The 27,636-nt window shown below is 36.0% G+C and overlaps 2 protein-coding genes across 3 annotated transcripts in view; one reads left to right on the top strand and one right to left on the bottom strand.

Moving 5' to 3' along the window:
• The window catches only part of UMAD1 (UBAP1-MVB12-associated (UMA) domain containing 1), a 239,389-nt gene that overhangs the window by 35,746 nt on the left and 176,007 nt on the right, over positions 1-27,636 (top strand). The gene's annotated exons all lie outside the window — the stretch shown is intronic.
• RPA3 (replication protein A3) overlaps positions 1-27,636 on the bottom strand; it is a 78,263-nt gene that overhangs the window by 39,458 nt on the left and 11,169 nt on the right. The window contains exons 3-4 of the mRNA XM_025378617.1: positions 7,429-7,529; positions 6,025-6,192 (exon numbers count right to left, since the gene is read on the bottom strand). The gene's annotated coding sequence lies outside the window, so the exon portion shown is untranslated. The remainder of the gene's footprint in view (positions 1-6,024; positions 6,193-7,428; positions 7,530-27,636) is intronic.

The following is a 27,636-nucleotide window of genomic DNA, read 5'->3' as shown; positions in this document are numbered from 1 at the left end:
TACTTTCGAACTCTTAGGCTCAAGCCATCTTCCTGGCTCAGCCTCCCAAAGTGCTGGGAGTACAGGCGTGAGTTGCTATGCCGGCCTGCCCATTTTAAAATTGGATTATTTTATTTTTTCCTATTGAGTTGTTTGAGTTCCTTATATATACTGATTATTAATCCATTGTCAGATGAGTAGTTTGCAAATATTTTCTGCCATTTTATGGGTTGTCTCTTCACTGTTGATTATTTCCTTTGTTGTGCAGAAGCCTTTGTAATCCCATTTGTCCATTTTTGATTTGGTTGCCTGTGCTTGTGGGGTACTACTCAAGAAATCTTTGTTCAGATTACTGTCCTGTAGCGTTTGCCCAATGCTTTCTTCTAGTAGTTTTGTGTCTTAGATTTAAGTATGTTATCCATTTTGATTTGATTTTTGTATGTGGCAAGAGATAGGGGTCTAGTTTCATTCTTCTGCATATAGATATCCAGTTTTCCCAGCACCACTGATTCAAGAGACTTCCTTTTCCCAATGTATGTCCTTGGCACCTTTGCTGAAAATGAGTTCATTGTAAATGTGTGAATTTATTCCCGGGTTCTGTATTTGGTTCCATCGGTCCATGTGTCTGTTTTTATGCTGTTACTGTGCTATTTTAGTTACTATACCTTTTTAGTATAATTTGAAGTCAGGTAGCGTGATTCCTCTAATTTTGTTGTTTTTGCTCAGAACGGTTTTGACTTTTCTGGGTCTTTTGTGGTTCTGTATAAATGTTAGGATTGTTTTTTCCATTTCTGTGAAGAATGTCCTTGGTATTTAGATAGTGATTGCATTGAATCTGTAGATTGTTTTGGGTAGTATGGACATTTTAGCAATACCGATTCTTCCAATCCATAAACATGGAGTATCTTTCCATTTTGTGTGTGTGTGTGTGTTCTCTTTGGTTTTTTCATCAGTATTTTATAATTTTTATTTTAGAGATCTTTCACTTTGGTTAAATTTATTCCTAAGTATTTTATTTTACTGATAGCTTTATAAATGGGATTACTTTCTTGGTTTCTTTTTCAAATTGTTTGCTGTTGGCGTATAAAAATGCTATTGATTTTTGTATGTGATTTTGTATCCTGTAACCTTACTGAATTTATTTATTAGTTCTGATAGTTTTTTAGTTGCATACACATATGTTGTGGTCAGCATATATCCACATAACTTTTTTTGTGGCATCGTGTGCAATAGGTACATTACAGAAAAATAAATATATTTTATTGGTTTGTGTGTTTCTTGATGTCTGAATGATACAACTAAGTAAAGACTTATAAACATGATTATATTTGTAGCAACAACTTTTTATCAATATGGACGCTACAGAATTTGTTAGATTATCTCCTTATGTGGCCCTTATAACCCGTTTCTAGAAAGATCAGAGCAAATTATGTTGTTTAAGCTATAAATTATCTATTTTTTTTCCACTTGAGAATACCTTTTCCCCTAGGCAAGCATTTCTGCTTAACACAAATAGGTTTTAGGTCACAATTATTAGATGGCATTGCAGAGTTGATAGAATCAACACATCATGACTTGAAATTCAGGTCTGGGCAGAGTCTAAACATTTATTTTGGTAATAGGAATATCTGGGCTGTTCGTATACAGTTAGCTCACATTTGGACGGAAAACCTTTCTCCCCATTAAGATTTCCAAAGCTTTTAGCCTTTGTAAAATGTTGAGTGTGCTGAATAAGAATAAGGGAAAAAAATTCTTGTAGAAAAACATCCTTTCCCTTGTAACCAGTTCCTATTCACGTAAGAAGGTAATAGCTATTCCTTCATTCAGTAATGAAGTTGAAGTAATCCTCCAGGGTACTCATTTTACACAAAAACAAATTGCAGTTTTCATTTGCATCACTGGGTGGCGATTTTTCATAGCCTTATACTACTGTTTAAAAATCCTACAAGCATGGCACTATTTGTAATTACCAGGGTTTTCTTCTGTTATGACATGTTTAATTGTACTTTTAAGACATTATCTTTAAATTGATTACAAATTTACTAGTGTAGTAGCAAGCTAATAGTTATTTTAAGTTAGGAAAAGGGGTATTGCATAAATGTTAGGATATAATTGCTTCCAAAACTAAGACAAAAGCATGAATTAGCTTATTATGTTATAGCAAACACAAGGAAAAATAACAACAAAAAATAATAGGATATAAATGAAAAGGAACAATTTAGATATTGTTGTTGGTTCACTAATATTGTTGACCAGATATTAAATTAACTTTGAAACAGGCAGAATGAAATTGGGCAAACACTGTTATAGAGATTAAAGGAATTGGGTTACAGTACAACTGAAATGCATCATGGTTTTCAGAATATGCAGGTGCTTCTTAAAGTAGGGCATAAGAACTTCTAGTTTCCATTAAGCTAATTATTTTGTAACACTCGCTGAATGTAGAACCAGAATTTAATAATTCACAGCAGGTTGGATTTCACTTTTAAAATACTTTAAAGATATTTATGTAATTTAGTCTCACCTTCTGTTCTCCAGTCTAAATGATCAATCAGATTTTGAAAAGAAGTGAGTTATTTTTAAGATTATCTCCTCCTGAATTCCTCATTCTGGGAATCAAACCACATGTACATACTTTAGTTAAACTATCACATTTTTATATAGAACTTTTAAAGGTAGTCTCTTCATCGCTGTGTTGTTTCCTTTATTTAAAAGTCGAAATTTAGCTGTGTACATAAAAATTTCCATTCTAAGGAATGAGGGACAGTAAGTCACTTTGATTCTGTCTAGGGTCAAAGGCTTTAATTAAAACAGTGACAAAAACTAAACCAGTTTTCAACATGTGCTTCCTATTTTTATTCCCTGTCCTTATAAAAATGTATACCAGATCTTTAAAAAATTAGAGTGTTCATGGATTAAAAAGCAACTTACCCTATCACTGTCTCCTTACCCATGTATCGGGATATCCAGAAAAACTCAATTTACATTTAATTTACTTAGCAATTTTTGTGTTTTTACTTTTGACCTTTAAATTGTAAAGCAAGTATGCCAGGATGTTTCAACTAACTTCATTATGTAGATGCTTGTTTTTCTATTAAGAAATGTGGTGTTCTGTGTCTAATGGATAGAATTAACAGTATTTTCATTCACTGTTACTTGATTCTGGTTTACCTGTTAATCTAGCAGCATTTCAGTTTCAGTTTTACGGAGGTGAAAAAGTTAGGTTACGCCATCCCCGTGTGGGGTGCACCACCCTTCCTGAACTCTTTGAATGTACAGTGAAAGGCAGTTGCATGAAGGAATAGCAGAGGTGCCAGCTCTACTGAGAGGCAGAACTGAGCCTTCTGTTTGGCACGATTAATTGTGGGAAAGTCATTCATTTTTTTCTGGGGCTCAGTGGACTTAGTTGACTCAAATGTAAATTAGGGATCTATCTCTCTAACTCTGTGATTCTAACCCTCCTGTGCATTAGGGAATACTTAGAGAAAAATACTGGTGCTGGGACCTATTGCTAGATTCTGATTAAATGGTCCTGGGATTAGCCCCAGGTATTGATTTTTTTCCCCCCAGAGTTCTCCAGATGATTCTAGAATTCATGCAAGGCTGAGAAGCACTATAGTTCACTCTAATAATTGTACATAATCCAATAATATATTAAGATACTTTGAAAAAGACTTCATAAAACAAAGTTACAGTTTCTTTTTTAGTTGAGCCATAAACAAACAAAAAGCAAATAAAACCACAGAATTTCTGGGTAATTACATTTCCTTCAAGATATTAAATCATTAAATAGAAAAAGAGCATAAAGCTTCATACATAATCCTATGAAATGAAATTTGTTTGTTTTTTTTTTAAGACAGAGTTTTTGTTCTTGTTGCCCAGGCTGGAGTGCAATGGCGCTGTCTCTGCTCACTGCAACCTCTGCTTCCTGGGTTCAAGTGATTCTCCTGCCTCAGCCTCCCAAGTAGCTGGGATTACAGGCACCCGCCACCACGCCTGGCTAATTTTTGTGTTTTGAGTAGAGACGGGGTTTCACCACATTGGCCAGGCCAGTCTCAAGCTCCTGACCTCAGGTGATCTGCCTGCCTCGGCCTCCCAAAGTGCTGGGATTATAGGCATGAGCCACTGCTTCCAGCCGAAATTCATTTTCTATGAGTAATATACAGTTTTCCCTTGGTATCTGTGGGAAATTGGTTCAGGACCCCCGCTCATAACAAAATCCATGGACGCTCAAGCCTCTGATATAAAAGAGCATGGTTTTTGCAAATGACCTACATACATCCTCCCATGTACTTTAAATCATCCCTAGATTACTTAAAACACCTAATACAATGTAAATGCTATGTAAACAGTTGTTTTACTGTATTGTTTGAGGAATAGTGACAAGAAAAGAAGCCTGTACATGTTTAGTACAGATGCAATTTTTTTTTTTTTGAGACAGTGTCTCACTCCGTCACCCAGGCTGGAGTGCAGTGGCACGATCTTGGCTCACTGCAACCTCTGCCTCCCACCTTCAAGCGATTCTCATGCCTCAGACTCCCAAGTAGCTGGGATTACAGGCGTGTGCCACCATTCCCGGCTAATTTTTTTTTTTTTTGTATTTTTATTAGAGATGGGGTTTCACCATGTTGGCCAGGCTGGTCTTGAACTCCTGGCCTCAAGTGATCCACCCCGCTCAGCCTCCCAAAGTGTTGGGAATACTGGCCTGAGCCACCGCGCTTGGCAACCACAAGCAATTTTTTTTTTCCTGAATATTTTTGATCTACTGTTGGTTGAATCCACCCATGAGGAACTCATGGATACAGAGGGTGACCGTTTTTGAAACCTTAGATGTTTTTTGAAAAATCAGTGGAACAACTGGGAAGCGTTTTATTAAATTAATTATACAATGTGAATTCCAGGTGATCTATGACTCTGTCTGTCTTTAGCCATAGTACAACTATGAATTTATGTGAAAGTATTTGACAGTTTAACACCTGTAAACTTTTCAAACCAACATCTGAGGTACTTTTTAAAAATCAGACTAAAGCATTCAAGCAGCCATATTTTAATACAGCTATTTGGGGGAAGTTGACTGTTTTACTGTGGTACTATTTCCTTGAAGGGTGCTTATTCCGTACAATATCTGTAGGGAAAACATTTTAAGTATGCACACCATATTATGTAAATGGAATTTCTCCTACTGTTTCCTTACAGGCTTTACTAATGCTATAACTTCACATCTTGTCAGATTTAACTCGAAAATTATGATGAGTGGCTTTCATATTTACTTAAAGTTTATTATTTCATTATATTGAGGATATAAATAATGAGGATGAGACTGTAAGTAAAATGTGCAGTATGAATATTCTACCTTGTATGAATAATTCATATAGGGTTGGAAGACCTGAATGTCTTTCTGGTAATCTTACTACTACAATATTCTTTTATACTTAAGTAATTATCATATTGAACATCTGTTTTTTTAATTCATTGTGTGCAACCAATGCATGTTATGAAGGGAAGAATTATTATTGGACTTACACATTAATCTTTTTTTTTTTTTTTTTTTGAGACAGAGTCTTGCTCTGTCTCCAGGCTGGAGTGTAGTGGCGCCATCTCAGCTCACTGCAACCTCCGCCTCCCGTGTTCAAGCAATTCTCCTGCCTCAGCCTTCCGAGTAGCTGGGACTACAGGTTCCTGCCACCACGCCCAGCTAAGTTTTGTATTTTTAGTAGAGACAGGGTTTCACCATGTTGACCAGGATGGTCTCCATATCCTGACTTCATGATCCGCCTGCCTCAGGCTCCCAAAGTGCTGGGATTACAGGTGTGAGCCACCACGCCCAGCCACATGAATCTTTATAAATGTGAATTTCTAAAAAATTTAAGTGTTGGCCCACTTGGTTTCTCAAGTTGCCTACCTGACCCTCTTTCAAGTTGTACTTTTCTTCTTTTCTTTCCTTTCCTTACTGTTTTAAAGCTTTTTAATAAACTTTCACTCCTGCTCTGAAAAAAAAAAAATGTTTTCTTCTTTTGTTATATCATGATAGAATTACGGTCTTACCTTGGAAGAACAGTATCTCATAAAATAAGTAAGAAGAATGTGGTAAATTAGTGTGATATCTTTTTTTGATTGTAGTAATAGGTAAGTGAACATTCTGGAGCACTTTCTCTGTCCCAGTTGCTCTGCTGCTTGGTAGGGATGCTCCAGATTTCTGGGCCTCACCCACACCTAGTGAAACAGAATCTTCGGAGCTATAGCCAGAGAATCAGCGTTTTAAACAAGCAATGCATCTAGTATAACTACTTGGGAGGAGTTGACTGTTTTACTCTACAGTATTTTTATGTATACTGATGTCTGAGAATTGCTGGAATAATTATTTTTATATGGTATTGGTAGAGGAGCAAAACCATTCTAGGTGGTGGGGCAGATTGTGTAAAGTTATATAGCTTCAGAAGAATCTGATACATAGGCAGGTCCCGTATTCTTGGCTGAATAGAGAGGGTGTATCAGGGCCACTATTGGGAAGTGTGTCCAGAAACATGGTTTGTGGGCCTTGTGTGGTCTTCTCAAATGTTCAAATGTTATCCCATTGGCAGTGAGGAACTATCAGACCATTTTAAAGCAGTAAAGTTATGCGTTTTGTTTTTTTGTATTTTTTTATCAGAAATTTATTGACAGGTTTTTAAAAATGGAGGTAATTTTTATAGTTTCATCAAGATTGAGAATTCTCTTTTAATGAAAAAACTAATTGCAGCATCATGTCCTGAATGCATCACTGAGAAAGCATGTGCATATACTCATACCAGGTTGACAGAGTAAGTCAGAGAAACAACAGCAACAACAAATTAATAAACTTTCCAGAACCATCACGCTGCAAGTTATTTTTCTGAACACCTGAGAATTTAACCTTTTAAATCTTCTTTAGCTTCATTGTGATATGGGGCGGACACCACTAGTCCCTCAATATCTGTTTCCCCCTTTATCTTGCCATGTGACCATTTTCCAGTTAGGTGTGAAGATTATGATGAAGTCTCTGGCCAATGGAATGTAAGAAGAAATGTTGTGTTGCAGATTCTAGGGAATCTTTTAAAAACACACTGCTGTGTACCTACCTTCCTTACTCCTCTCCCCTGCCCCCACTGCCCTTATCCTGGAATGTGGATATGATGATTATGTAGAATTCTAGCCACCATCTAAGATCATGAGAACTAGGGTACGTTGTGAGGATAGCTGAAGAGTGAAGTCAAAGAGTTGTGAAGTTGCCATACCAGTCCTTTGAACTTTCCTTTGAACTTCCTTTATGTGAGACACAAAGTTCTGTTCTGTTTGAGCAACTATTTTATTATGTCATTTGCAGATGAACCAAGCCTAAGTAATACAGGTACTGAACTGGAAATAATAGTATTTGGATTCTATTTAAGTTCTGTCATTTACTTGCTGTGTGATTTTGAGCAGGCTACTTACCATTTCAGCCTCTTTTTCCTTTTGTGTGAAATGTTAATGATATCATGGTGTCTTCATTACATTGTTGGAGGAGATGAAGCAAAAAGAAACTGTACACAGATCTGCACTGACAAAAGGGAGTACAAAGAAGTTTTAATTCTCTTGCTGACCCTGAGCAGTTCAGTGAAATGCTTGGGAGAATGATTCTGAGGTAGCATTTAGTTTCGCTGGAAAGAATTTGGGGATCACTAATGATGTATGTTGTGGGCAAAGGAATGGTGTGCACACTGCCAGGGCCACATATAGGCCTTCCCTCATCTCGGACTGGAAGGCCGATCTATGCTTATATGATCAGTCCACCAGAAAGTCTATTCACACCCACTAAAAGCTGAAGTGTTTAAAGTGTGCATTAACTAGCAGAACATTATTAAGGAGAATTGCTGCCAAACTCTGGTTATCAGTTAAATTTGAAAAGGATTCACTTCCTACAACTGGTATTTCCATCAAAAATGATATATACTTTTATGACTATATATACACACATATTTTTAATAAGTATTAAATACGTGATATTCAGGGTTTACACTGTAGTGTTACTGACTTAAAGGAGTAATTGCTCTGAAAATTTTAAGCATTCTAAGTCAAAAAACTAAGCTGTAAACTTATGGAATGACTTATTTTTATTTCTGGCATCCATCATTTCCTGATGCATCAGCTGAAAATATGCTTGGCAGCACCAAAGGAAAACTGTAACCCCTAAGATTGTTTGTTGATGGATGGCTTGAAGAAGTTGATAACTGAGATAAGCAGCCATTGTCCCTGTTGCTGTTGCTATGTTAGGGCTTCTTAACCCATGATGAGTTTGGAGGGCTGCATGGAGTGGTCTGGAAACTTCTGACAGTACATGTAAAATTTTAGGTTTGTATTTTTGGGGGGAGAACATTCCCTGCATTACATCAGATTCTCAAAGATCTGTAACCCCCAAAATATTAAGAATTACTTTTCTAGATGTTGCATTGGTTGACTAGCTACTTGGGCTGTGATATCTTGGGATATTTTTATCTTAATGGTAAAGGTGGGAGAGTTGTTGTCAGGTGGGACATATCTCATTGGGTACTTTTACTAGTTTGGCTTCAGAAACTAGAATGACTGAACAACTACATAAAAATTAGAGAATGAAAATAGGCAAATGATAATGGAGATGTACAGATCCTAAACTGTGATTGGAGAACCTTTTTACTTGTTATCTTAAAAAGGAAAACTTACTTATAATTAGTAGTGATTATTTGCTCATGGTTTGCCTTTTCACTGATTATTCTAATCCAAGGTGTTTTTCCGCTCCCTTGCCCTCAGCCCAGTGTTTCCTTGTGCAGAGTGCCCAGCCTGTTTCATTTTGTCTGTGTCCTGTTCAGTGTAAAGAGCTCAGAAGAAATCTGTCTCAAGGCTTTCTCAGTTTCTAGATAGCTCTCTTTTTGATCTCATGTTGTGAATCTTCTACATTTATTTGCTTCTTAATCACATGGTATTTTGTAGCAGCTCCTATATTATTGTTTTGTAATGTTATTTACGCCCTTATTTTTGTATGTCTTGCCAATTGTGTTGTAACCTCCTAAAGGACATCTAACCCGCTGCGTATTTTACAAAACCGTAAGCACATGACTTTCAAAAAGCTGATCCTCAGTCCATATATTGTTAACAGGTTTTGTAATGACTTGTAAATCATTTAATATTTGGTTAGAAAGCTTGGTAATAACTTCTATTCAGGTATTTTCTCCAATGAAAATAACTCTTAAACTTATCTATTTCTTGGATTTAAATTATGCTTATTTTATTTGGTTATATAAATGCAAATTAGTAAGCATTCAGAGTAAGCCTGCCTTACTCTGGGGAAGAGGGGCTTCCTTTACTTCCCTGCCTCTGCTTGACTGTGCATTTTAGGAGAGTCAACCTTATTCCGAGCCCCAGAAAGTCAGTGCTCATTTGCCTAAGCCAGTCATGGTGGTCTAATTCACCTTGCCGGTGACTGGCTTAGGAATGGGCACCCATCACATTTCTGACCAGACATGAAGGAAGATCAACCGAGGGACTCATGGACAGATACAGACAGAAGAGCCAGCTACCTCTTCCCGTGGCAGTTATTTGATCTGGGTGAAATGCCTGATGATGTTTTATCTATCATTGCCGTCTTTGCTTAGGAGAGCTACCTTGAGACAGAGGTAACACGTTGAAATGGCAGAGTAAAATGAGGAAGCAACCATGATGACATTGTTGAACTGACGGATTAACTAACTTGGGAGCTGTTTACCTCTGGACTTTTTAGGTCAGTTAATAAATTCTCCCATTAAAGTTGAAGCCACTTTTTAGCTAGGTTTATGTGACTTGCAGCTGAAAATGTCTGCAGAGATGTTTGACAGATGTGCTTGTAATGCTATCTCCCTGGATGATCTTTTCTTGGTAGAGCCCCTGTTAGTTTTTCATGCCCAAACTTCATGGAAATGTATTTATATGTATATCTCAGTAAAGCTCTTCAGTCTGTGTCTATATAGAAAACATTTATATTTATGTCTTTGTAAACTCAAAACGATTGGAAATAGTCTGGAGTTCAATTTTAAATGAAATTAATAGATTGTCAGAGTCATAAGGAAACGTTTTGAATGGTATACCCACTGTCATCAGAAATGTTGTGCATTTTGGATATTGCTGGGACCAAGGGAGACCCTATTACTGCTACAGAGCAGCTAGTGATTAACAACCATACTAATTGGTGATCAGGAAACAAGTTTAACATGCTCACATAATAGTTTGCTACTTATATGTAGGCGTTTCTACTGTGTTTTAGTTATGTTTTAAGAAATTGGTTGAGGGTTTTAGATGATGTATTCCACATGGTAATTTTTCCCATCTAAAGTGATGGGAGATGGGCTTGCCATTATATTTTCCCACCCATGTGATTTTCAGGAACGTATTACTGATATTAGGCAGGGATTCCTTTACTAATCTGGACCAGCTATGTTATTAAGTCAGCAATTCTGCTGATGATAATATAGTCTTTAGCAACTCACCTGTATCCCTCACATATTTTAAGTGTTACATATTTGGAAATGTATTTCCAAAATGCTGAAGGCAATGAATGAAACCAAAATTCTTTTTTAAGCATGGAAGTTCAGGAGAAAAATTGAAGTGTATATGTTTCCTTTTACCATCCCAAATTTCTAGTTCCAAAATCACTTTATAAAGTTTAAAACCAAGTATATATTATGTTTTTTACTGGAATTGAACATTAATCATGCCCAGTATGTCAGATGTTAAAGAAGAGTTTTAAAGGTGATGAAAAATATTGTATTAATCTTATTTTTAAATGTTTACTTTTTATTATAAATTGAGCAGCAGTTTTTTAATATTTTGCAATTATAATGTAGGGGTGATGCAGCACATAAGTTTTAGAGCTAAAAGGATATCTTAAGGATAATTCTAAACAGCCACATATGTAAATATTTCTGTTTCATAGTTATATATTCAGAATACTTTAATATATGTAAACTCTTTTGTTTTTGCTAAGGAGATAAAGGAAGGTAAATATAGTATTGAGCTACCTTATATGAAATGCCAAATTATGGTATGAACCAATTACAGTGAAAGCATTCCCTTCACATTATATATGCTTTTCTAGCCTAGGCATCTTTTTATTGCTAAAGTTGGGTTAAATTTTCACCACAGAAATTCAATTATGATTTATACCTGTTATGAAAATATGTGAATACATCCAAATATATTTTAATGTTCTCGGTCCAGATATATTTAAATGTTTTTTATCCCCTAAAGGAGTGCACTTTCTTTCTGCTCCTTCTAGGTCTCCAGGGTTACAGGATCTTGAAGCATGTAGAGCTCAGCATGGTATAAACCCGTATTTCTCAATTTGTGCTCCATGTGACCCTTCCTGGAACTGGGCAGAGGTGTTACGCTGCCAACATTGAATAATGGTGGTCTTTTCACAGTTTGTAGGGGAAAAAAACTGATGGAATTTCAGGTTTTTCATTCCAAAATTTTCCTTAAATTCTAGAAAGAGCCACCATTAATTTTCAAGCAAGTATTAGGCAGATAAAATGTATGAGTAAGGAAAAAACAGTTATTCAAGGGAAAAAACTTGTAAGCAACTGATAATATCTACTTTTATAACTGTTTTGTTCTTTAGATATTTGTAGTCGTAATCATGATTTTATATTCAATTAAAAGAAACTGAACATTCATAGCAATTTAAACTTGCAGAATTTCATCTAAAATGATAGTTTGTATGATAGAATTTAAAATACCAATATTTAACATTGTCCTGCAAACAGCATTTTGACTTCAAGCCCTGCATGACATTCACTATATGAAGAGATTACATTTCGAAGGAGAAGATGCGAACTCTGTGGCTTATTTTCTTTCTCATCTTACACATTTCAGATGATTTTGCTGGGGCATAGATTCTCTATCCAGTGAATGAGGAAGTAAATTGGATTTTTATCTCTAAAGTTTTCTTAGAAAGAGCTTTATGTTTTAGTGACACTTTTTTGTTCTATGTATTTAAAGAGACTGACAAATCCCTAATTTATTCTAATCTCTATTGAATAATAATTTGATGGTATTGAAATGTTTTCTGATACATTGAGTTCTTTCTCAGGAGCATAAAAGGTGGTTCACCAGCTGCCAAACAAAAGTCATGAAGATTTTTTAGTTAAAATTTTATCTGGCTAGTAGCTCAGTTTAGCCCTGACTAATCTTTTATTAAAATACTCATGCAAATATAGAAGGAAAAATTTTGTAACTGTTCCAAAAGTTAGGAGTGACAGTTTAATGCTAGAATCTGGGGTGAAGTTAGACTGAGAAAAAACTAAGCTTCTACACATAGTACAGTATGTTGATAACTGTAGTTATCAACAGTTATTCCTTTTTACCCCGGGGTTCTATTCTGTAAATGAAGCAGAGTACTTCGCCCCCTTTTTCTCCACTCTCGCACACATATCACCGTCTTTCCTCATTCTGGAAAGCAGCTAGTTAGCAAGTAGAGAAGGGACTGGTGGTGGTGGAGGGTGATGGGGAGGTATAGTCTAGTCCTCACCAGGAAAATAATGTGGGCAGGAATAGAGACAAAAATTGGTGCTGCTAGTAGTCATGAGGAGAATTATAACTTTTTTCTTGTACTCCCGCAGACCACGTGGTAGAAATAAGAGGAAAAAGACATTCCAAGAGAGAAGAATGACACTGAAAGAAAGCCCAGAGAAAATAGGCAAATTGATTGAATGCTATGTGCACCCACCTGCCTCTAAGCCGGTGGAGATTTATATTCATACAGTCTTTCTGGAAGACAAATTGTCAATATGTATCAGAAGCTTTAACAAGGTAGATTGATTCCCTTGCCTTAGAAATTCCACTTTTAGTAATTTATCATCAGAACACAAGCAAATGCGTTTTTTGTTTGTTTGTTTTTTTGAGATGGAGCCTTGCTGTGTCGCCAGGCTGGAGTGCAGTGGCGTGATCTTGGCTCACTGCAACGTCTACCTCCTGGGTTAAAGTGATTCTCCTGCCTCAGCCTCCCGAGTAGTTGGGACTACAGGCCTGCACCACCACGCCCAGCTAATTTTTGTATTTTTAGTAGAGACAGGGTTCACCATGTTAGCCAGGATGGTCTCGATCTCTTGACCTCATGATCTGCCTGCCTTGGCCTCCCACAGTGCTGGGATTACAGGCGTTAGCCACCATGCCCGGCCAAAATGTGGTTTTTAAAAATGGTGTATTTCATGTGAACCTTTTTGTTATATATATTTTATGTGCCCAAAATAGCTCTAGGAGGAAAAACATTACCTAAGGACCATATGATTATGGGTAATTTAATCTTTTTTCTTCCTGTTGATTACTTATATCTACTTCATTATTCTGTAATGAACAGGTATTACTTGTATAACTCCAAAGTCCAAAGGAACCCCAAACTTATATGTCCCTGAATTCTTGAATCTCTCGGGAAAGCTGTAGTTCTTCTAAAAGCAGAAGTGCATTTTACTATTACTATGAAATTGCACTGTGCTTCTTATTTCCAGTATACAATTCACCAAATATTTACTAAGTAAATATGAATAATTAAATATCTATCTATCTATCTATCTATCTATCTATCTATCTATCTATCTATATTATTTCGGAAGATTTAAGGCTAAAGTATAATATAGGAAAATCTCATCTTAAACTTTTTGTTCATTCTGCAATAGCTTAGTAATTTATAGACTTTCCAAGGGGAAAAAATGTTTTGGGGGAAGAAGTTAACCAACCTTTTATTTGGGTTTCTCTCTCATGTTTTCCTGGATGTTGACAGTTCTTTTATTCCCAAAAGAGCTTCATGAAACTAGAACTTCCAGTGTATCAGGAGGTATCCTTTAAACATTAAGGTCTATTTTAGGGTGAAGTTCTACTATATTTTTTAAATTCTTTATTTAAACTCTATAACTTTTAGTGGATTGCACAAATTTATGCCTTGTTTATTTTATAATGACTTTATTACAGTTTTAATAATTTAGCAATATTATATGAACATGAAGTTTTATATCCTTCTTTAAATGTTTTGCAAGATGTTTATGTGATATTTTAAGTTTAAACTTTTAAACTCTAATCACATTAACACTGGTTACCATGAGTGTATGTAATAATGTTTCCTCTATGGTGGGTTTTTATATTGATAATAAAGTTAATATTTCATATTATCTTAAAATGGCAATTATTAAAAAAGAAGAGCTTTCTCTCTGAGGACTGAGATCTCTTTTTTGTTGCCATTATTGTCAGTTGTTCTGGAATACTAACACTTTGTTGATGGAAGGCAACTGAGTTTTTTTTCAGCTGAGTCATTAGACACTTGAACAAGAGCAAAACTTTAGATGTTTCTCCATACCTATAGAGGGGCACTATGATGAAGTAGTTGGAAGTTTGTCTGTGTGAGTCATATTTGAGCATTCTAAAGAAGGAATGAAGCATGCTTTCTTTTTCTTCTAATGACTAGTGATAATTGAGCCTCTTTTCTTGTGCTTATTGGTAATTTTTTTATTTTTAATTTTTATGAGTACATAGTAGGTATATATATGGGTTATGCGAGATATTTTGATACAGGCGTACACATATAATAATCACATCAGGGTAAATGGGATATCCATCACCTCAAACATTTATCATTTTTTTTGTGATACAAACATTCCAATTGTACTTCCTCAGTTATTCTAGAATGTATAACAAATTATTGCTCACTGTAGTCACCCTGTTGTGCTATCAAATACCAGATCTTACTTATTATATCGAATGATTTTTTTTTGTACCCATTAACCATTCCCATTCCCGACCACAACCCCACCACTGTCCTTCCCAGACTCTGGTAACCATCGTTCTACTCTCTCTCTCTCTGAGTTCAATTATTTTAATTTTTAGTTCCCACAAATGAGTGAGAACATGTGAAGTTTGTCTCTCTGTGCCTGGCTTATTTCACTTAATATCTTTTTTCCATCTATGTTGTTGTAAATGACAGGATCTCATTCTTTTTTATGGCTGAATAGTACTCATTTGTGCATATGTACCACGTTTTCTTCATCCATTCATCTTTGATAGATACTTAGGTTGATTCCAAATCTTAGCTGTTGTGAATAGTGCTGCAATAAACATGTGAGTACAGCTGTATCTTTGTTATCCTGATTTCCTTCCTTTTGGGGATATACCTAGCAGTGGGATTGTTGGATCATATGGTAGTTCTATTTTTAGTTTTTTGAGGAACCTCTGTACTGTTCTCCATAGTGGTTGTACTAATTTACATTCCCACCAATAGTGTTTGAGAGTTCCCCTTTCACCATATCCTTGCCAGTGTTTGTCATTGCCTTTCTTTTGGATAAAAGCCATTTTAACTGGGGTGAAATGATATCTTGTTGTAATTATGATTTGCTTTCTCTGATGATCAGTAATGTTGAGCACCTTTCCATATACCTGTTTGCCATTTGTACGTCTTCTTTTAAGAAGCATGTTGTTTCCAAGTAGAGAAAATCACTGTTGCTGCCAATCAGGTAGCCGTGCAATAATTTGTTTACTTGCTGTCAACATTTTCCCCACCACAGTTTATCTCATACAGAATTCTCAAGCCCAGCCAACTTTAAGATTTCATTTTTTAACACAGAATAATTATGTTATATTGGATAAGAAAGGCTGTAGAGAGATAAAAAATCTCCTAACCTTGTCTTTCTGTCTTTTCTAGACATAATACATTGATTTTTTTACTCTGATTCTGTCCATTTAATTTTTGTTACATGTTTCTCAACCATGGTCTTTCCTTGTTACTTTCAGGCATAGAACTTCCTAAATGTTTAGTCTCAGAGCAAGAACACTCATGCTTTTCATGTTCTTTGGCACTAGCAGCTGTAACACATTGAATTTCTGGCAGTGGAATTTCTACTCACAGGATCTGACCCCTCACACCATGGCCCTGAATGAAAAAAAAGCGTTGCTTCTGAGCATATACACCTCAGCAAGGATCCTCAACAACTTGTGTTCTGTGTAGACCTAGCATCTTTAATATCTATGTATGTTGGGAATTATCTGTCAATGTGTCACCTTTAGGTTCTTTATTTTTCTACATCTGTCTTCTCTGGTCATAAATGCTTATTATAACTTAAGCAGCAGTATGCGCATTACATCTTATGCACTCATGATTGGATTTACTAGGGCAGGGGTGTGAATCAGTGAGATGGATCATTGACCTTTATCTATAGGAGGCTCTTTTAAACCCTACTGTGTATATCTCTGTTTTTTTTTTTTTTTTTTTTTCTGATAAACTGTTACCAGTATGATTTTTTTTTGAGACAGGGTCTCTGTTGCCCAGGCTGGATTACAGTGGTGTGATCACAGCTCACTGCAGCCTCTACCTCCTGGGTTCAAGCGATCCTCCCATTGCAGCCTCCTGAGTAGATGGGACTACAGGCATACACCACCATGCCCAGCTAATTTTTGTATTTTTTGTAGAGATGGGGTTTTGCCATGTTGCCCAGGCTACCAGTGTAATTTGTTTTCTCCTTGAACTCATACAAGACCCACTCTTTTAGCCAAAGTTGATAAGAATTATTAGGCAGGTTAAATAAATAATAAAAAAAAAAAACCCAAAACAAATGTAGTCTGATGGTGAAGTATCACAATAAAGACAATTTGTAAAAACTGTGAAATCATATTAGATCTATCTTAGTATAAAGTTCTAATTTTCTATTAAAAAAAAACTTCTTAGAAGTCCTGAGCTCAGCCACTGGAACTGGCCACAAGACCTGATTTGGGAATAGGTAACCTGTTGTATGAATTTAGTTAGTAAAATTGTAGAAATTCAGACGTCATTTGATCACAGGGAAGTGTATTTCTCCCCAGCTATGAACCAGTGTCAACTGTCTGAAATTTATTGATCTGAAGGCTTGTCCTCATTTGTTGCCAGTAGCTCTCCCTCATACAGAACAAATGACTCACATGCGCAAGCTAAATACAGCACTCTGTAAAGATTTTCTGCCTCTAGAACTGCTCAGAGTCAGCTCTGAATAGTGGGCACTGATTCTTGCCAACTGGTTTATCCTTATTAACTCTATGTGTAGGGCCCTGTCAGACCACACAAAGATGTAGATATTCTCTCTTTTTCTTTCTTTCTTCTTCTTCTTTTTCTTTTTCTTTTTCTTTCAAAAGACTGCCCTTTTCAGACATTCCATCTGAAATCTGTTAAGAATAACATAAGACTAGTCACAGATTTATTGATTTTTCCTGGGCATTTGACTATGTGAAGTGGAACCAGCTATGACCTAAGCTTAGCGAGCTCAGTAAACACCCTCTCTTTGCTCCAAGGTCTATATAACTTCTGTCTTAGTACACATTCCAAGCAGTCAGTAGGAATGGTCTTGTGATAGATCAGATGATTTTCAGTCAGGATAAGTCAAGTTGTTTTGCTTTTCTTTTTATTTAAAAAAATTATTTTTTCACCCTTTAAAATCTTGATGATCATATTCCGCTTCTCGATGGAATGTGTACCTGACCTTTTGATACACTTTGCAATAGTGCTGATTGTTTGGCTTTCTGAGCAGGTTCCTTACTATCTAGGAATAGTATCTTCTGCTATCTAATTATTTTCGCAAAGAACCGTTTAGTGTTTATTGCTCTAATATCAGAATCCTCTATTCTGCCAGACAAGTTGCAGCGTTTAATTTGTTTTTTTCTAAAACACCTATGAAACAGATAAATTACCCATTTTATTTCGTTTGCTATAAGTTATTTTCTTAAAACAGGTATCTTATGGGTTACCTATTGGAAACTTTAAAAAATGGCTAATGTAAAATTCATTTTGAAATATTATTGTGGCTTCTTTTTGTGGCAGTCCTGCTCAAAATTTTCTACCCAACTATCTCAGGAAGGAAGAAGCATGAATATTTATGTGCTAGAGCCCTTGGGGTGGGCACCTAACTTCAAAGACATTTCTAATTTTTTAGGCTGCCATTATCAAATTCATGTGACATTAGCACCCAGTGTATAATAAAGCTGTGGTTATTTTAACATAAAATGCTTTAAATTATGTAGCATCAAGTAGTAAACTAGAGGATATGAGATTTACTGTATTTTTTCTTTGTCATTATGCCTCTTTTCACATGGCGCATGTACTCTTGGGTATCCGTCTTCCAACTTGAGAAGTATAAATCAGTTTTTCAGTTGCTTAAATGACTCTCTGTTTGATTCCAGAAGTGTTTTCAGAGGAAAATTTTGATATTCCCTCAGCTCACGTTCAAGAGGGCTGTGAAATAAAAACTTTGGGGAGTTGCCTGGATTGGATTCCTTAGCAAGCTGACCCTGCTACCCATTTGATTATTAGAATGTGCATTTCTTTTAATTAGAAATAGAGAATTTCTGCACTTCAGGTTCTAGCTAGACAATATGTTATCTGAATCAAATACTTACTAAATGCCCGTGAGTTAGACACCATGCTAACAGGCACTAAGAATAAACAGCTAGTTCTATATCTGATGTGATACTATTATTTTGAATTGCTATATGCTTCATTAGTGTTTTTGGATGACATTTAGTAAGATATAGACAGGGCAGATTTATTTCTGTGAGAAGATTGCAAAATATAACAGTTCCCATTCTTGAAGTAATGAGAGAAAAATTTTTTAGTGCTTTTTAAAATAAGGCTTATATGATGGTGTATTTCCTGCTACATCTCTGCCATCAATTTCAACCAAACTGGTAGAAGTTTTGATTGAGAAGTAGCTGTAAGTTGACTTTCAGTGTTTTTACAGCTTAGCCTTTTCCTTAGAAGTCACTTCTAGAACCAGATTCACCTGATTTAACAAAATGTGTTTGAGGTTGAATCATTACAGGTTTTATTCTGTCTGAATATTTTTTCTTTTCTTTTTTTTGGTAGTATTTCATATAACTAGAGCTCCTGTTTAGGCAGTTGATTCCACAGTTTTGACTCTCAGGAAAGTAGCCCAGTTGTAATGTGGGTGCTACAGCCTCAGCTTCTTAAGTTTGATTTGGAGCATCCTTTCAACTTTCTTTCTCCAGCTCTTAATAATTACCTGCTCCACTTCTTTAATGAGTATTTAGTTGTAAGGTAAATAGGAATCTTATCTTAAGATGAATTCATCTCAAAGTGATTTGGAGCCGAAAAGCAGACCCTGACATTTCTGGCTGTGGATTTGGTTCCCCCCAACTCACTCTCTTGTCTCTTTTTTTTCTTTTGAGACAGTCTCACCCTGTTTGCCCAGGTCTGATAACAGCTCACTGAAGTCTTGACTTCCCTGGGCTCAGTGATTCTCCCACTTTAGCCCCCCAAGTATCTGGGACTACAAGGGTACACCATCATGCCCAGTTAATTTTTGTATAGTTTTTTTTGTTTTTGGGCGGGGGGGGAGTAGATACCAGGTTTGCCATGTTGCCCGGGCTGATCTTTGCCCGCCTCGGCTGTCCAGAGTGCTGGGATTATAGGCATGAGCCACCGTGCCTGGCTGGGTTCCCCTAACTCTCAAGGGGTGCTGAGTTCACTGATTATGGGAATGCCAGAATAGAATTCTGAGAATGCATTTGTGTTTTTCCTTCTTATCAGACTGATTTTAATAATATAACAGATTTAGTTTTTAGTTTTCTTTGATTCTTTGTCCAACTGATTTAAAACTTAAATATATTTATGCTTTAATCACTCATAAACTTGGACCTCAAGTTAAAAATTTAATATCCTCAGTTCCTTAGAATTTTGTAAGCATTTTTGAATGAGAAGTACAGTTTTGTTTAGTTTTTCCTTAAAATAGGAAAATCATTAAGTTGTTTAAAAATAGTGGCACCAGACTGAACTAAACAGGAGCACCGGAAAGTTCCGCTTTAGAAACTGCTGGAGAAGTGAATCCCTAGGGTGGTCCCTGGATGTGATGGTCCAGTCTGTAAGGTCATCTTGGAAATAGATTTAGTTCTAAGTTTAGGACCAGAAAAGACTACTTCCTTCCTCCAGGCTTTTCACATTTATCCCTAAAGCTGTATTGAGTGAGGGCAGATATATTTTTCAATTCCACAACTGCTGGCGCACCACAACTTGCAAGGATCTGTAATCTTAGTGCTCATATAATGCCTTACAAATATTAAGTTTTCAGTAAATATTTGTTGGGGGAGAATGAGTAGATGAATTTGCATTGTAAGAACTCTAAACTGAGCTCTGGGTTATAAATAATACTATTTATATAAGTGGAAATAAGTTTTTTGTTTATTCATAGATTATAACCAGAAAACTACACTTAAAAATAAATTCCTGAAGTGAAAGTAAAAATTAATATTTTCTTCTCATGAAGTAAGTGTGGTGATATTTTACCCATTTACAAAAAGTTATTCAAATATTTAGAGATGCTCACTCCAGTAAATAACTACTTCCATGGAGGGTGTCTTAGTCAGTCTGGGCTCCTTTAACAAAGTATCATAGATTGGTGGCTTGTAAACAACAGAAATGTATTTCTCAGAGTTCTGGAGGCCGAGAAGTCCAAGATCAAGGCGTTGGCAAATAGGCAGTCTGGTGAGGGCCTTCTTTCTGTTCATAAATGGTGAAAGAAAGCCGTGCTTTCTCCCGGCTCCCCACATGTTGGTTTATTTTATTCCATTCATGTGTACTTCACCCTCAATACCAAATTACCTCCCAAAGGTCTCCTAATACCATCACTATGAGGGGTAGGATTTCAATTCATGAATTTTGAGGGAACACAAATATTCAGTGTAGAGAAAACACCTGAAGTCCAAAAATTTATATTAAGAAAAAGTCAGGCTGGGTGCAGTGGCTCATGCCTGTAATCCCAGTTTGTGGGAGGCCAGTGTGGGAAGATTGCTTGAGGCCATGAGTTCTCGACCATCCTGGGAACACAGTGAGACCCCATCTCTACAAAAAAAACAAAAAACAAAACAAAACAAAACAAAGGGCCAGGCATAGTGGCTCACGCCTGTAATCCTAGTACTTTGGGAAGCCTAGGCGGGCAGATCACCTGCGGTCAGAAATTTAAGACCAGCCTGGCCAACATGGCAAAACCCTGTCTCTACTAAAACTACAAAAATTAGCCAGGCATGGTGGTGGGTACCTGTAATCCCAGCTACTTGGGAGGCTGAGGCAGTAGAATCACTTGAGCCCAGGAAATGGAGGTTGCAGTGAGCTGAGATTGCGCTACTGCACTCTGACCTGGGTGACAAGAGCGAGACTCCATCTTAAAAAAAAAAAAAAAAACCAGGCATGGTGGTGCATACCTGTAGTCCCACCTACATGGAAGACTGAGGCAAGAGAATTGCTTGAGCCCAGGAGTTCAAGGCTACAGTGAGCTGTGATCATGGCACTACACTCCAGCATGGGCAACAGAGGGAGACCTTGCCTCTTAAGAAAAAGAAAAAGTCATACAAGTATAATTCACACTTGGATCTCTATAGCCATTTGGTTAATATTCCAGTTGTGTATTAGACATTTAGTAAACATGTTCTGTATTCTTGTAGAGAAAAATGTGTGAGGAGGAATGAAATCTATGATACCTATTTAAGGAATGAACCGTATCATTTCCTCTCTAACTGTGGGGCTTAGAGCCCTAAAACCTCATGTAAAGATAAGTTTGTGGCTGAGAAACTTAAAATTTTAAGGGGAAACTAGGCTAGGGGACCTTAAATTGAAGGTATGTGACAGTTTTTGCCTTTGCTAAAAGAAAACAATATATGTGACATTTTACATATCTTAATTAGTAATACTGGAAACTGTCCTGCTCAACTTCATTTACCATCCGTTTTTTGCTAGAGACTCTCAGTGCTCACTCTTAAATGCTTGTAAATCTGTGCTGCTTTGTGAAGATGAGAGATGTATGAAGTAGTATTTTTCTGAACCTTCCCCTCTATTTAAACATTCCGTGTCTGTGCTTTTCGGATTCAGAGTTGACTTTATGGGTCTTGCCTATAAGGTGCTATATTTCATAGTGAAATATGATTAGAAGGCTGATTAGGATGATTAAGAGAATGACAGGGTATTTACCTATGTTTGCCTCCTATCTATCAGTTCCCCTTCACTCTATTCAGGTTTCTGCAGCTGTGGGTCCTCCCATCGTTATTTCGTGACGAGACCTTTACCCACGTCTCTGACTGTCTTGCCCTCTGAGGATGCCTGGGTGTATTTGCTTTCTTCCATCTCCCTTTATCTTTCTTAATAATTCACTGCAACCATTTCTGCCATCAGCTGTACTTCCCTTTTCTGTTTCTGACCTCTTTTCTCTTCTTATGAATTTTCCAAATAAGAGTAGCTCATGATTTGTAAAAAGTAGAACTGAAATTCATATTGAAATTCAGACAGAGAAGGTATACAGAAATATATTCACATATAGTTGGATTTAATGTAAGGGATGTCAAGGTAGGGAAGTGATTACTATATAGATGTTTTCTATTATGTTTGTGATTGAAAAGTAGATTTTATATGATAGTCATAGCTTGTCTTTAATAGTCTGGTATGTGATAATATCAGTACAGTAAAAGGCTATTTCACATTTTAAAACCAAATCTTTATTAAATAATTATTTCACAAGTTAGTAATGTAATTATTGATATTCTTCTTCAGGGACTGGAGTTCCTATGCTTCCTAAACGGACTTTTAAGGAAAGATAAGACTATATTCAGTGCAGTTTTAATGTTACATATTATATCTTATTTTTTAAATTGATATTTTATGAAGGAGTCTATGGAATATAATAGGAAAATTCTGGTTTGGTAGGCAGGAAACCTGGCTTTCAAGTACACTCAAATAGCTTTTATATAAAATTCAGGCATTCTTTTTCTCTAATACTTGAAGTAGCTATTTTCATTTTCATTTCATTTTCTGTATTTTTCCTGATACTTTAAAACATTTTTTTATTTTCAAATGAACAGCCCTCAAAGATGAAAATAAAGAGCAAAAGTTTCTTAATGTCTTAAATACTTTTGTATGTATTAAGTGACTTTCTTTAAATTGAATCTTACTTTTCTAGTGACATCTGTTAGGATTTCTGAAATGTGTTCCTGTGAGTAAAATTTGACAAGCCGCCCTACCTGACTGTCAGTGGCCTGGTTATTTATTTAGTTATTTATTTTGGTTTGCCTTTTGTAAAAAATGCTTAGAGACAAGTCAACTAGTTTTTTTGTTGATGTCTCCAATCCTGTTGTCGTGTAAACTTATAATGTGTTTCTTGAAGCCATGTGAGCAGCCTTAGCATAATTTCAGGAGAATGCCATCAGCTAGTCTTCTAGTTAGTACTACACTGAATTTACTGCCTGCTTTTTAGAATTTCCTTGCCAAACCTTCGCAGAATGACTCGTCATATAATTGAATACAGCTGTAGTTTATTTTATTTGCCAAAAATAATTACTGGTGCCCACTAAAATGGTGATTAAAATCCACTTGATGTTTGTACTTTTTTTGCTAAGATTTTGAAAATGTGCTTAAAATGAGGCTTCTATAATAAAACTAATGTAGTTTCCTGAATTATGAAGTTCATGTTCTCATTTAAGGTTGCAGTTTAAACTGATCTTTTATCAAAATTTAGACTAAAGAAGAGATTTTCCGTCTAATTTATTTACCTATAGAATTTTTAACTTTTTAGTATGAAGTACCATTTTGCGAGTGCTCTAATTTTTATTTGTTAAATAAAAAGAAAACTAAATTTTATTCATTGTGTGGATATAGCAAGTACACATAATTTTATAAACATCTTTTTGTAACCTATATTGAATCCCAGAGGTCCTGACTCAGGTTTCAAAAAAGCCCAAAATACAGGCACTTACAGCACAGGTGCTAACAACAATTTGTCCTAATCAGTTCGGGGCCAAGGTTCAGTTCCTTCTTCTTTGGCCAATAGGATGTTTTAGTTATGAAATGTAGACATCTCAGCACTTTGGGAGGGCGAGACTGGCAGATCGTTTGAACCCAGGGGTTTGAGATCAGCCTGGGCAACATGGCAAAACCCCGTTTCTACAAATAATACAAAAATTAGCCAGGTAATGTGGTGGTGTGCCCCTGTAGTCCCAGCTATTTGGGAGGCTGAAGTGGGAGGACTACTTGAGCCTGGGAGGTTGAGGTTACAGTGAGCCATGACTGTGTCACTGCAATGAAGCCGGGGCGACAGATAACCTGTTTCTTAACAAAGAAAAGAAAGAAGGAAGGAAGGGAAGGAGGGAAGGGAAGGAAGGAAGGAAAGAAAAGAAAAGAAATAAACATAGACATACCTTAGAGCAACAGTTCTCAAGGAGATACTTTCATGAGATCCCAGACATCTTCCTTTTCCAACTATCTGTGTGTGAGGCTGCATTTTCTTTAATGCATTTCAACTAAACACATCACAATAGCCTGAATGCAGAAGAGAAAGGCCAACTGTTTTCTGTTGAGCTAGAAATTAAGGATATTTGTAAAAATATAAAGCTACTCTTTTTACTACCTTTTTTTTTATTTGGAAAATATAGTCATTTTTCATAGAAACATTTATGTAAATATGTAAAACAGTTAAAATAAATTAATAAATATATTTAACATTTCTTTTGAAGTTTTGATTTCTAATATGAAAAATATTAACAGATATAACTGACATAAGAGCCCTTTGGGTCCTCAGTAATTTTTGAGAGCATAAAGAGGTCTTGGAGATCATAGAGTTTAACAATTGCTGCCTTAAAGAATTGCTTCTGGGCCAGGCGCAGTAGCTCATGCCTGTAATCCCAGCACTTTGGAGGCCAAGCTGGGCGGATCACAAAGTCATGAGTTCAAGACCAGCCTGGATAATATGGTGAAACCCCTTCTCTACTAAAAATACAAAAAAAAAAAAATATTAGCTGGGTGTGGTGGTGCACATCTGTAGTGCCAGCTACTCAGGAGGCTGAGGCAGGAGAATCACTTGAACCCAGGGGGCGGAGGTTGCAGTGAGCTGAGATCACACCACTGTACTCCAGCCTGGGCGACAGAGCGAGACTCCATCTCAAAAAAAAAAAAAAAAAAAAAAAAAAAAAAGAATTGCTTCTGTACTTAAATGCCCTTCACTTACAGATTGTCTTTAATCACAAAAGGGTCATCAATTGAAAAAAAATGATGTGTTTTATTTGGGTAAAGTAAAAGAGGCCTAGAAGATGGGCAGATTCTAAACAGTGTTCATCATCTGAATGAAAGAAGATTCTGGATAAACTCAGCATGCAGTTACAGATACTGAAGAGGAAGGGCGCTGACTGCGAACCATGGTGCTTCTTGGCATCTGTAACACAGGACTACTGACATCATTCTTTCTGACATTGTTATTATTCTGAATTGAAGGGAGCTCCTGTTCTCACTTGTTGTAAACCAGTCTTTGTTTTTGAACTTTTTATGCAATGATGAGAAGAGATCTCAACTTAGAAATCTTGTTGAGCTGCGTGAAATAGGAAGTGGCATATAAACTTACAAGATGATTATAATGAAGTACGTATAGTTGATGCACTGTGATTTAGTTTTGTCATTAAGATATTGTTTTGGAAGAATATCTGACTTATAAAAAAATAGAATCTTAAAAATGTTTAATCATAATAATCACCTTCATTATTAGGGTGCTTTAGAGTTTAAAAAGTCATTTTACATGTTCTAAAGAATGTAAGCACAATAAAATAACTATGTAGTTTTAAGTTAATATAATTGGTTTGGGTCACTGCTCTCTGTACAGCCTGTACCCAGTGTTTATATTCAGTGTGTTATTATAAAATGCTTAATACATATTGTATGTAATCATCTAGCTCTAAGTACTATGCTTATCTAATCCATTATTTTGATAATCGTATTTCTATTTCTATTACAGGGATGATGAATTAGAGTTCAAGATGAAATAGTTGAACTTATTTATAAACAGAGAACTGAATGTTTTTAGGATTTTTAGGGCAGTGAAACTACTCTTATGATACTATATTGGTAGGTACATGTCATTATAAATTTGTCCAAACTCAAAGAATATAAAATTTAAAAAGTGAACCCTAATGTAAAATATGGACTTTGGGTAATAATGATGTGTCAGTGTATGTTCATCAATTGTAATAAACATTCCTTCCTAGTGGGGAGGTTGTTAATGGGGGAGGGTGTGCGTGTGTAGGGGCAGGAGTTATATGGGAATTCTCTGTACCTTCTGTTCAATTTTGCTGTGAACCTAAAACTGCTCTAAAAAATAACCTCTGCTTTAAAAAGGTATGTGTACTCTGTAATCTTTTATTAGAAATCTTTGTTGCTACTTTTACATGGAAAAATACAGGATGAAGTCATTATTCCCTAGAATAAATTATGGAAGTTATCATTCAAAGTTATAATGGAGTCAGGATGCTACGAAGAAAGTAGATTATCTCAATAGTGTTGTGTGTGTTGACTGATTTGGGGAAGAGAGTAATTAGTGAAAATATATGAAGTCCATGTTGAGTCAGAGCAAAATGGATAATCACCTTTTGAGAAGAAAAAAATCATCAAAAAGAGTCTAAAAAATTATCTCGGTACAGATTTTAGGAAAATCTAGAAGAGGTGGAAGTAATGAGGCTGCTCATGTTATCACCTTAGTCTGGGTTTGCTGGTTAGAGTATGTATGTTTGGAAGAGAGAGGGATAAGTTCAGGAAATACCGACAGAGCATGGGAACTATACTAGGTTCAGCGATTCCAAAACCAAAAATGAAAATTATATAACAATGCTAACAATATATGTAGTATTTCCAGAGTTTCCAAAGCCTCATTTAAATTGTGCCTGAAAATGTTAGACATCATTTTTTAAAATTGGAAAAAATGAGGAATACAAAACTTAAGTAACCCATCCAAAGGCACATACTAGTTGGTAATAAGGAAGATAACTAACATTAACTTATTTACATAAGAACTCTAAGAACTTAGTACTATTATTTCTAACTCACAGATGGGAAAACTAAGCGTCAATGAGGTTGACTAACTTGCCTAAGAGTGCGTGGTTAATAAGTGACAGCTGGGATTTTAAACTAGATTGTCTGAGTCTGTGCTCTTAATCAGTATGTTCTACATCCTATCTGTTGTTTTTGTTATTTTTTGGATAGACCATCTTGACTTACTTAGATTTAAAATAAAATCCATTGCAGCACAAACATTTGCAGGGGTGGCTAAGATCCTAACAGAGGCCCAGGAAGATGACAGCAAACCTTTCCTAATGCCAGGCTTATATTCTTGTCTCATTCTTATCTTTGAAGTCAAAACATTTTTAGTCCCTAGAAACAGTAACATGACTGTGTTAGGACACTAATTAATTAGCATTGAGGAGTTGTTTTCTGATTATAAATACATAACTATTGTACTCCCATTCCCTGGTTGGTAGGATTGCTGTTTGTGCACATTATTTGAAGAGATGGAATAAACAGGCAAAATCAGTTTTTACAACCCTGTGTGAATACTGGTCTGTACAACAAAGATTATATTCACTATGGTTGTAAACTCCTTGTCTGCCTATAATATTAATATGGAATGAATGTTATCACCAAGTTATTGTAACTCAGAAGACTTCAGAAAATATCCTCTAGGTATCAAATTAAATTTGTAATTATAGTACTTTTTGCTTGCCTTGAATGACTTTCCTTGGAAGCCAGAAGCCTTGTGTTCTGTTGCTAGCACCATCATCAATGTTACCTTGGGTAAATCATTGAAACATGTTGAACGTATGTTCCATTTGGCAGTGGGA

This window comes from Theropithecus gelada, chromosome 3 (genome assembly GCF_003255815.1).
Source record: "Theropithecus gelada isolate Dixy chromosome 3, Tgel_1.0, whole genome shotgun sequence".
In the NCBI taxonomy this organism is placed as follows: domain Eukaryota; kingdom Metazoa; phylum Chordata; class Mammalia; order Primates; family Cercopithecidae; genus Theropithecus; species Theropithecus gelada.
Note: the sequence above shows the minus strand (reverse complement) of the source record. Positions and strands in the feature narration are given on the sequence as shown.